We start from the raw sequence: 11369 nt of genomic DNA, 5'->3' as shown, positions 1-11369 counted from the left end.
AGCAGGTCAAATACATATTCGAGATGTCTTCCGTTTGACACCCACTTAAGGCATCTGAATGTACATGAGAAAAAATGAACCAGCCTAGGCTCAGAGGGTAGTTACATTATGTCTGCGCGCAGTCTGTCATTAATCATCCGAAGCAAACAGCAGGAAAAATGAGCTGAGAAATGTCATCAGTGCCACATATGGGAGCACATATTATCGAAGTCCTTGAGACAGACGAGAGCTTGAGGAAATGACTTATACTGCTTTAATAGATTAAAAAGGAGTAAAGATGATTATGCTCTTAATCAATTTAGAGGTTATTAAACGATCGGGGAAATTAAATGTGTTAAAAGACTGTCATTGGAAAATTGAAAATATAGTTCTGCAGGATTTTTATGCTCTTCTAATTAAAACCAGAGCCTTTCAGTCAGAGGTTTGACAATAATAGTTAGCAATTTGCAGGAATGTTTCAATTCCTTATTTCAATTGTGTTGCCTCAAAGAAAGCCTGGTGGTGCTTTGAAAGTTCAGTGTGCATCAGGGCCAAGGAGGATGTAAACAAACACCTGGTATGTAATATATAATGTAGTAAAACCTTCCTTTCCTCAATATGCTGGACAGCTACTCACTGTACTGAACGCACACGAAACAACAGCATCTACAAGAAAAGCATCGTAACCAATAACATTAACAATGGCTCTGTTCCATTTACCTGTTATATTATGACAGGGAGCAAGCCCGTACAACACCTGGGACACCCGTGCTTTTCCTGCTATGGCATGTTGAAATGTGTTATATGAAAATGGCCTGAGTGCAGCAATAAACAAGTCTTCATGATAGGATGACCTGAGTTTTTTTGAAGCCCCTGCATACTCACAGTCCACCCACACATGCTTTCACATATGTTGCCTAATTAGACCTCTTCTCAAGACTGTGTGTGCAGGCACAGCTCCCTCACTTTTTCTTTCACTGCAAATGTTAGAGCGGTACCTTTTTTACGCTGTTATCATTGTTAGAAGTTAGTTCACAGAGTTTGGTGGCATCACGTAATTCCCAGCACAACAGAGGTCTAATCAGACAGAACAGTGCTGCTTTCACACAGCGCATACAGAATGGAAAGAACAGGAAAACCTTTCATAGCACATGTGAACATATGCAGCTTAAAGAATAAAGTTCAGGACATAGATAATTTGTTAACATCTGATAAAATTCATTATTATAGCCATTTCTGAAACTCATTTAGACAACATGTTTGATGATGTCACTGTGGAGAAGAATATAGCATCAAAGGATAGGGATATCTATGGGGACCGAGTTGCAATGTACGTTCAGAGCCACATCCCGGTTAAGCTTAGAATGGATCTAATCTCATGTGATGTTGAAATGCTATGGTTACAGCTTCACCCACCCAATTTAAAACCCATATTGCCGGGATGCTGTTATAGGCCACCAGGATCTGGCAGCCAGTTTCTTGATAATCTGGGCGAAATGTTTGAGCGAGCGTGTGTTGAAAATAAAGAAATGTATTTCCTGGGAGACCTAAACATAGAATTTCTTGCATCAAACTGTTCTTTAAAAAAAGGAAATTCTTATAATAACCAGTGCCTGTAATGTGGTTCAGGTCATTAACCAACCAGCCAGGGTGGGCACTAACAAGACAGGAACTGTATAATCCATATGTATTAATCACACATACACTTATGCATCTGAACTCTGTTCTAAAGCCGTATCGGCTTTAGCGATCATATTCTAGTGTGCTTCCAGGAGGACTAAAGGTCCAAAGTTCCATAAGCTGGGCCAAAAATTATTTATAAAAGATTGTACAAGGTTTTTGTTGTGATTCATATGTGGATGATGTTAGGTCCAGATAGTACTTTCAGTGTGTTTATGGAATTGCTGGCTCTAGTTATGAATAAGAATTCGCCTGTCAGGAGGCTGACTGTCAGAGCTACTATGGCTCCTTATATTGATGATGCTTTGGAGCACCTTAAATTATATCACGGGCAGAAAGAACAATTTGACTTCATCTTGTGTTGAAGTGGAAGGGTCTTTTTATAACCAAACCTTCTAGATATTGCAAAATATTTTAACAATCACTTTATTGATAAAGTTCTTAAACTTACACCACACCACACAGTGAGCTACTGCATTCAGGTATACAAAACCAAAACATGAATGACAAGAGCTGTTCTTTAAAATTCTGTATACTGTATGCTATAGAAGAAGTAAAACAACTATTATCTATGATCTAACTATGATCGTGCTTTCTGTATAGTGGCTCCAAGGCTCTGGAACTCTCTCCCTTCAGCCTTGAGAGCCCTGGATTCTGTGGATACTTCTAGAAAACACCTAAAGACACAACTTTTTAGACAAGTGTTTAACTAGCCATGGTTTTGTATTTTACGTGTTGTTATTTTATTTGTTTTAGTTTATTTTTTTACTGTAAAGCCCCCTTTACCAAAAAATGCTTGTGCCATCTTTACTGGCTCCAACAGCTGACCAATCAGCTGGCTACCTGCTGGAAAAGAGGTCAGGCTAAAGTGAAAGCACCTGTGTGGGGGAGAGCCTTTGAATTAAATATCTTATTTAAATCCTGCTGTTAGTTTACAAAGCACTAAATGGTTTAGGGCCAAAATACATTTCTGATCTTCTACTTCGTTATGAACCATCCAGACCTCTCAGGTCGTCTGGGGCAGGTCTGCTTTCTGTCCCCAGAGTCAAATGGGTCAGTATTTTTGTTTTATATTCTTATTCTTTTTAAAGAATATTGTTCAATTGAGTGTGTTCTTGGACAAATAAATCATCGTGTTCCTTTGAGGATAGATTAAGAAAAGCAATAGAACATAGGAAAAGAAACTGAACAGTAGTATGACATGCACAGCAAGACAAGGAAAAAGCAAGGAATCAAGAGATATGTCAATACTTGCAAATCAATTCAGTTCAGTGTTATTCATATAACTCCAATTCATAACAGAGGATCTTATTGCCCTTTTCATATAGAGCAGGTCTAGGCCGTGCTCCTTGTGACATTATTTAAAGAGAACAAACATTCCTCATACACAAGCAATAGGCATCATACCTTTGGCATTTGTGTTTGAAACTCCCAAACGTCAAAACCAGGTGAAGATGTTAGAGTTCATGTGAGAGGACACTTTCCATCTCTCTATTTGCACTGGCATGATTGAGTGGTCTGGGTGTAGGACGTCATACTCCTTGGATGAAACACTTCAACACATCACCTCACCTCTGCGTCTCACATCACCCTAAACCTGGAAAAAAAAGATGCTTACAAATAATACCTGAGAAATCAGTCTTGGCGTGTGCATGGAGTCATCAGTCATCTGGTGTTTGAGTGAAGGTCCCTTCGGGAGAGGAAGCAGAGTCCTGTTTCCCATGGTGAGACAGCCAATCGCCGACACACACACACACACACACACACACACACACACACCACAGACACTGGCAGGTGCAGAAACGTTCTACTTTTGATCTCTCCACAGAGTGCCTTGCTATGATTATCTCAGGCTCACTGCCTTTGATTCATTTGCTGCTACACTGTGGAATCCATTTTAGTCCACCTATTGCGTGGTTTCTCTTGTGTTTTCAGATGATTGTGGAGGAGAGCAGAGAGGCACAGCATGCCTTTATTAAAACGTAGACTCTTTCATGCAAAGAAATATATTGTGGGAAGTAAAAATAGCCATTCATGTGCGCATTTATGACCAATGCTGGGTTTGAACGGGTAAATGTGAGAGCATTAAACTTTCCTAACACATCCATTCCTCTTCACAAGTGAACTTGTTTGGCTCCATTCCAAACATTTAAATTAGTGAAGGTGGCACCGTAAGCCAATCAGAATCTGATATTGTAGTTGTTCTGCATATGTACACTTCAAATTCATTCAACACTTGTGGTCAATTGAAATTTTTTTGCAAAACATCATCATGAAGAATTTACTGATTTTCCTGGAACCACAGAAAATGTGAGTCGGGTGAAGCCTGAAAAAAAGAGATACAGCCATCGATATGTTTTTATTGATTGTAGTGACCAAGAGGCAGAAGCAGAGGTGAAAATGTCTCCCAGTTTTCTGAATTTGCACACATAGAGAGCAGACTGTGTGTTTTTTGGCACATGAAACTGTTGTGAAGCAAATAAACATTAAGATTAAGATTTGGGTTCATTTACGGAGATGTGGAGAAGGAGCCAGACCTGAGACAGAGCCAAAACCGCAGAGGAGGCACTAAGCTGGTCTCTGCTATTTGTGGATTTTGAATTTGTGCTGGTGGCAGTAGTGGTGGTGGTGGTGGGGGGTGATATTTGTGTTTTGCCCCTGAGTCAAAAAGCACTGAAGTTGTACTACCATACAGATGTGATTTCTGTCCTCAGAATTTACGCACAGACCTACAGCACACCACATAACACACAACGCAAATGTGTAAAACAAAGTAAAACAAATCCTGTGTAAAAATGACTTTGCTAGCAAATGTAAAGCTTCATTATAATATTTTAGCTTTTGTAAAAAAATAAATAAATAACAGGAATAAAATCCAAAATATAATCATTATAGATGTGAGTCTACCATATCGTTATTATTTCCAGCTTCGGGTAAAGATCAATAATGACCCTGCAGTTAATCACATCAAACGGCCTCATTAGGGCTGACATAGATATTGGCTTTGCTCCGGAGGGAGTCTCTTTGCATCTTCTGCTCTCTGTATTCCAAATGTTTTGGTACCAAGGAAATATCTTGACAAATATATGTAAATATTCAGCACCAATTTTTGTCTGTATTTTGGTCAATTCTGATATGTGAGTTGTGATACTGAGTAAGTGAGTATTGTTAACTGTCCAGTAGCAGAGTCCGTTAAAGTTAAAGTTGCCAGCAGTATCCTGCCTTTTCATCTTCAAATCTTTTCTTATGTTGCTCTGCTCACTATGACTAGGCCATTTCTGTGAAGCCTTTCTGTATACATTGTTGTTACTGTGAATGCAGAACAAATAAATTCTGCCACGTTCTGTGATTTCTGTTCTTTTAATTTAATCAAATCATTAATTTTTAACAAATGCCAGACAAGGCTTTAAATGTTAGTGGCTCAGATTGTGTCAGCAAACATTTATCAGCCTAGTTCTCTGTACATAAACTGTATATACAATGAATCAGCAGGAAGTAGAATTCATTTTCTTCACAGTTTATTTGTCCCTTGCTCTGTAAAGGATGCATCTTTTAAAATGTCACTACCATCACTTAAAATTGACTTAACTACTTTCTGAATCTACTTGCTGTAACATGTTTGGGTACAGTTTTTACCTTAACTCCTCCACTCTTATTTAAACAAACCACTTTATCACCATACATGACCAGCGGCCCTGGGAGGCTATACTTCGGCACAGTGGGGGTTTGAACTAAATGCCTACTATTTATGGGGCACTTTTCCAGCAAAAATCAAAAAGTGCTTTCCAAAATGATGAAATTCAAAATATAAGCAACATTAGGGACAATTGTAAATGGTAAATAATGAAACATATGCATTTGCGTTGAGCATACGTACACATACATTATACAGTATATACATATACACATACACACAGATAATAAAATAAAACTCACGGAAATTAATAAAAACCAACAGCTCATGAGCACACAAGTGTAGTCTGTCAGCTGTAAAAGCCTGCTGATCTGATATTCTTACCCTGACTCTGACTGGATTACTTTCTTTACATGTTGATCCAGGCACAAATTCATATCCAGAAGAACACCCACAGTTTTTTTTTTTGCTGACTTTATGTTGGGAGTGAGGGGGTCAAGGAGTGTATTGTATTTGTTTGGTCAGGTCCAATGACGAGGACTTCTGTCTTGTCAAAGTTAATTTGAAGAAGTTTTGGGACATCCACCTTTTTAGATCATATAGGCCCCTGTGTAGTCATGCTGATTTAACTGTGTAATAAGGTTTAAATCACAGTGTATCTGTGTAGACTGTGATGGATTGTGCCAATCCATTGAGTGGAAACTGAGAATTTTCAGTCTGGACCAAAGAGACAGACAAACTGATACTGCCGTCCCTAGAGACACGTTGGTACACTCCAACCTCTTCACTAACCCCCTCACTGTTTGGTTTGTAATTCATGAATAGAAAATCATTTTATTTTTGCGTTTAAGTGTCTAGAATTGAAATATGAGGGAAATATATTTTTGGCCACTTTAGGGCAGCACAACAAGCTGTAAACACAACATATTATAACATTTAAGTTGATACGTTGAACTTGATAACAAACAGCTGCCTGTTTTACACATCCAGCAGATAGAGTAAATCCAATATTCACTCTTTTAGTTTTGATTTTGAATCCTGTTTGATTCTGGACAGATAGCAGTGCACAGTAAAGTTGTGCAACTAAAAAACTAAATGACTGAAAGGATGCTAAAACGCTCCATAGAGCCTTTCAAATCCATAAGCTCATAGCATGCACAATGAATAGCACTGTTGCTCCAACAAAGCCAGTATCTCAACTGAAAGCATTTCATTACAGTCATGCTCTGAGCCTCTGAACCAAAACTAGGCATATAAAAAATACACACATTAAAACATTTTCACATACTTCACCTATTGAAAGTGTAAAAAAAAACAGATGAGATAGAGCAGAGATAGATTTAAGCGGAATTTATTGACCAGAACAAGGAGCACATTCAGCAAATGCAGCTAGTGACATACCACTTCACCTGGTTTCACCTTGTCAATGATGTCTGTCTGCACACGCATCTATCTACATATGTATCTGTCACAATGGCCGAGTGCAGAGTCAGGAGGTTGGACCCAGATGAGCAGGATGCAGTTGTTGTGATTTATTAGGCAAACTAAAGAGGTTTATATGGTTTCAGAAGTCCAAACAAAGGTTGTAGTGCAAAACACAACATATATCCAAAAGTGAGCAGATCCAAAACCATGGAAACAGGACACAGAGGACAGACAGCACACTCAACTGACAACAAGGACATAACAAAGACTGAACAGAACTGAGGGCTTAAATACTGACACAGAAAAATCAACCACCAGGCAGGCAGGGTAGTCAAGCACAGCTCAGACACATAAGAGCAATCAGGGCAGACACAGACAAAGAAGCAGAGTCAGGGAACTCTATCGAAAGATGAGACCTACACAGACACACACAGATGATCTTAACTGATGATGCTGCAGACTCTGGAAACACATGAATCCACATATGGTGCTCTAAATTAAATCATGAATCTCAATTAAGCTTCACAGCTGGGTTTTTTAGACACGCAGCACACCATGTAGTACTTTTTTGAACTTTTCAGGGAGCAGTCGGAGAAAGCCACAGTTTTTCAGCGAGACATTACTGTAACAGCATTTGGTCAGTGAGGTGTGAGGTGGATTGTTTTCCCAGTGGATGGGTCTATGCATGATAGCATATGGGGGGATGGAGCATTTGAATATTATTGTTTTAAGTTGATGCTCTCATGAGGATGGCGGCATTTTCACCAATTCCTCTCAAATGTTCGGCACACTGACAAGCTAATTACTGTAACAGGAAAAGATAGACATGGAGGATGTGGCTTCTCTGATTGTTTTCACCACTATCAACACTGTCAGTGGGAACTGCTGTCAAACAGGGCTCAGAAGCATAAATGCACAGCAGGAAAACAGGATCTGTGCAAGCATTAATGTAAATTAGCCTTGTAATGTTGAATAAATCATCCTAATATAGCTTATTTATATCCATTTAGTATCATATATGATAAGTAATACTTAAAGCTATCATGGTAATGCATTTGTAAGACAGTAATAAGTGTCCAGTTCAAGTACCAGAGGCTGACCCTGTGCTAAAGCAATCATGTGAGGTTTAGCATTAATATATTTCTCTGGAGTCCCTTCATGTGGGTCGAACAGGTTTCACACACCATTGTCGATGCACACAAAGAATGTAGAGTAACTCTGCTTTGAAGATTATTGTGTACTTCTTTATTCTTTGGTGCCTCATGCACACATGTGCATTTCCTGTGAATCAAAGGGCTGTGATGAAGGTTTGATTGGCCTCTGTCTGGCAGCTCCTACCTGCCTTGATGATGACAAATGACTCACATGCAGGTACACACAACATGACAATGACACACACACACACACACACACACACACACACACACACACACACACACACATACACATACACAGGAAGTCACATTCAGTCAGCCCAATACATCTGTTACTTGTATTATTTATTCAATGTGGTTTAACATTTTCTGTATTTCTTTAATATTTGCATGCATTGTAATCAAGCTCTTCTTTTCTTTTTTGTTACTAACAGTAACTCTTTTTTAATTGTATGTATGATTTTATTCAACTGACCGTTTACTAAACCCCTCCTCTGAACAGCTATTGTCCAATTATAGCTTAGCAATTGTAACTAGGCAGGACAGGCCAGTCAAGCTCCACATTTCTCCATATGTGGAAGCAGTCTGTATGGGCCTATAGTGGTGGTGTCATTTTTTAGCCTTTCCAAAACCAAAAATACAAGAGCAAATGTGTAAGGAAAGTATTGTCTGTTCAAACATTTACAAGCTTACTAGCTTACTACCTATAGTAGTAACCAAGGCCAAGGAGCACATTATTAACTAATTACTTGGGGTTACATTAAAAACTGACTAGCATTTGTGTTGAAGCCTGTCTTGGATGCTAAATGCAAGACAGAGCTCTTAAAGGGGCTATTTGCAGGTTTTTTAAATTAGATGAATTCCTCTTTTATTGCCTTGTGTGAATAGCTGTATCCTCACCTAAAAACAATCCACTTGCCGGTTTCAGTTACCTCTGATGGCCGGTGTGCCTAATCCTATGTGAAGACTTGGATTTTCCATGAAATCTCTTGGCTGTGACTGCATGGACGCTCCCGAGCTTCTTGCCTTCTGATTCTGTACAGTACAAACAGCAACAAAACCGCAGCTAACACAAACTCCACATAAGCATAAAAAACAAGAAAACAGTTTTACGTGCAGAAGCCAGTCAGGCCAAACGAAAATGAAATCGACTTCAGGTGAAAACACTGTCAACATCGGAAAGGTATATAGGCCTATAGTGATGCAAGGCAGGGGCAGCCAGCTAATGTAACATAAACACAGATCTACCGCCATTTGTATCACAATATTCAATTTAGACTTATTGTCATTTTACCTACTTCACCCGTCTCAGTCACTGTAACTTAAGTGACCCACATATTATTAATGCAACATAACAGTGCAGGATAACAACACAGTGGAAGACCCACACACTTACTGCGGTCTAACGGTTATAAAGTGTGGCAACAATTTCATTTATAATATTCAGTCTAGGTCACTAAGAGTCTTTGTTGTCATCCAATACATTTAGCTTTGCTCAAATTGCTGAGCCTCTCTGGTGAAAGATACACAAATAGTTACTGAAAAGCAGCATCACGTCAGCTAAATGCCATCAATGTAACGTTGTCATGTAACCAGCATGGATTAGTTCCACGTCAAGATGATAAAAATATTACTGTAACATAGCAACGGGAGTTTACCTGAGTTTTTGCCACTTTGTGTGAAGCTCATGAGCTGATTTTGCTTGCGCACGAGTTTGAACACGTGTACGAGCACACAACTGGTTGCAATCTAAAAACCGCACCGCTAGTGGCAGCTGAAAACTACATAATATCCCTTTTATCAACTCATGGAGCTAACACTAGTTAAATTAGTTAGCTAGCTATAGCTGATCAAACTGGCTCAAAATAGGAAGCCTGCTTTTGTTTACATCTGAGTAAAAAATTAAGGGCTGTTGTCAAAAAGTATTGCAAATTTTGAGTGGTAAATCGGTTACCGTTATTATTGTATATTGCATAAGTGCTATTCAAAAACAGAAAGCTTGAGGTGTTGCAACAGTAACCGGAGTTGGGGGCTGAGAATAACTGCTGCCAAAGATACATTAATGTACAGTTGTCACTGAATGAATAGTGTTGATGCTCTGCTGTACATTTTCCTCTTTACGTCCTGCTTTTTAATCACACCTGCTTTTGATACTATTCCCACAGCTCAGAGCTACATCCACCCACATAACACTTATTTCCATGATCAGAGTCAACATGCTTTAGCCATTTGGTTAGCTCACTCCTCTTGAATCTGCCCACTCTGCGCATTGCAGTCTGCCTAATTAAACAATCAATAATCAGTAATCAAATGAACACTGCAGGCTGCATTTAGAAACTGCTGAAACAATATACTCATGTAAGAGTAGACAGAGAGAAATCAATGGGTGGTGACTGACCAACCAGTGTTATCACCCTAACCACACAAACCACATCAGAATATGATAACACTATTTTCTTTCTATTTTGTTATCTCATTTTTAAGTCAGTTTTTAAAGTGATTTATTCAAATTTGAATCTCTGTGAAATGATCAGACCTTTATCGGGAACTCTCTCTGTTTACAATACATTACTGAACAATGCAATAATTTCCTGTGGAGTTCAGCTCTTAAGGCCTCCATGATTTAGGTGGTATTGAGTCTTCCTGGGCTGGCACAGAGATCATGTTGCTAAGTGCTGCAGCCCAAGAGCACATTTTAAGCGAGAAGTGGGCTGCTTGAAGTGGAGTTGGCGTGGACCAACAGTGGCTATAAAAAACCCAAGGCAGGGGTAGACATTGGTGCTAAATACACAGTGCCTTGTAGTTTGCCGGCAGTCAAATGTTTCCAACTGTTATGCATTATCTGTTTTCCATTATCAAAAGATGTTGATCATGTATCTGAATCGTGTGTCACAATTGGATATCATTGAGCAGCATTTAGCATCAATGAACACAATGCACACATTATAGTGAGATTTTTTAGTTCTGGTTTATGATGCTGAACACCACACTAGTGCACCACTATAAGTAAAGACCCTGATCACATTCAAATCCAGGCTTTGCAGATTATATAACGCATTTACTGATCTGTCATTTACCTACAGCAACTGAGATTTCACAATTTAGTTATGTTCTCCTTGCCAGACAGCGATATGCTAATTCAACATTTCCTTCTGCAGTTTGGATCTCTTAAAAACAACTACAGCAGAAGTGGAAACTAGCAGGCAATCAGCTGGCCAATAAAGGTTACCACTGCAGGCATTTCAGCAATGCACAATTTGTCAAAGACCTTGATGAAAATGCTACAGTGGTACATGTTTCTGCATCTTATAAATAGATAGTTAGATAGATAGATAAGAACTTTATTTATCCCGAGGGAAATTCAAGTATCCAGTAGTATACGAAACATACATACATTAAACATACATTAAACCTATATTAAAATAGAATTAAAATTAAAATAACTTATAACACAGTACAACAGTGCAAAAACAGTAAACAGTGCAAATGGAGTCCAG

This window comes from Micropterus dolomieu, linkage group LG01 (assembly GCF_021292245.1).
Source record: "Micropterus dolomieu isolate WLL.071019.BEF.003 ecotype Adirondacks linkage group LG01, ASM2129224v1, whole genome shotgun sequence".
NCBI lineage: Eukaryota > Metazoa > Chordata > Actinopteri > Centrarchiformes > Centrarchidae > Micropterus > Micropterus dolomieu.
This window is presented reverse-complemented; position numbering follows the sequence as displayed.